The sequence below is a fragment of the Orycteropus afer genome, unplaced genomic scaffold (assembly GCF_000298275.1).
Source record: "Orycteropus afer afer isolate SDZICR_OR568_19922 unplaced genomic scaffold, OryAfe1.0 scaffold00065, whole genome shotgun sequence".
NCBI lineage: Eukaryota > Metazoa > Chordata > Mammalia > Tubulidentata > Orycteropodidae > Orycteropus > Orycteropus afer.
The window spans coordinates 861,690-862,896 of NW_006921652.1; positions in this window are offsets into that span (position 1 = coordinate 861,690).

The following is a 1,207-nucleotide window of genomic DNA, read 5'->3' on the forward strand; positions in this document are numbered from 1 at the left end:
TATATATATATATATATATATATATATCTCCTGCCACCCAGCCTTCAGATTACAAGGGCTGCTTTGACTTTGGCCTTTATTTGCAGTCTGCAGCATCCTCCGTCCTGCCTTGATCCCTCTCCTCCTACACTCTTTTCTGAAGGCACCTTCTGGTCAATGATGGTGTATGTGCATCAGTGTGTAGGGGCAGAAACTCCTTTCCTCTCCTCTGGCAACAACCCTGTCGGCAAGCATTAACCCAGGCATCTGGCTATTTAAAACAAAGCAGGGGGATAAAGTGTTGCACTAAAAGCTAAGAAGGATGTCTGGATAATCCAGCTGCATGGCCACATGCCAACTGCTTCCTATCTGTAGTGTATTTACATTACTCAGGCATTTAACCCCACCCAGAACAGAAATGACATTGAACTCTACTACCAAAAAGGTATAAAGGAGGACACTCCCTTCCCACCTTCCCTCCCCCACTTTCTGGAAAGAATTAAACAACATCTGTTTAACACAGATGTGGGGTTTGCTTTGGGAGGAGGTGGAGAAGGAAGGGCAAGGACAGATCAGTTTTTTAATTTGCACAAGGCAAATGCCACTGGTTTGCTTTACAAACATTTTTTTTTTTAAATGCTTTCATTGTCAACAGTAACAATTAAAAAAAGGAAAAAAAAAGTGCTTCTGAAAGGAGTAACTGCAGCACCAGTGTGACTGATTACCAAAAAATAAAACAAAAACAAAACCACTGCTGTCAAGTCAATTCCAACTAAGTATAACTAACTGAGTAGGACCTGGTAAAATTCCAAACGTAGGTACAACCCCCAACTGAACCAGTGCCTTAGCATCTGAATTTGAGCTAAACTGCCCGGGAGAATCACTGTCTTTATAAACAGTGCTTGACTACCCTTACACAAACAATACCATGTTCTTTAGGTGCACAGTGAATAAATTTTGTTTTTCTGAGTTGCACTGGGGATCTGTCATTGAAATGTGATTTCTTTAAGGAAAAAGCCTTTTTCCCAGCATGTGGGCTTCTTTGTAAAAACAGGACTTGTTCCACAGTCACCCACATGCAACAGAGGTACGGATATCCTTTGGTAGGATAGGGAGGCATAAACAATACGGAAACTAGATGTTTATTTAGGGGTGGTGATTCCAAGAGGACACACAGGAAGTTTTAAGTCTCAGACCTTTACACTCTACATTCTCTCCAGATTTGAGG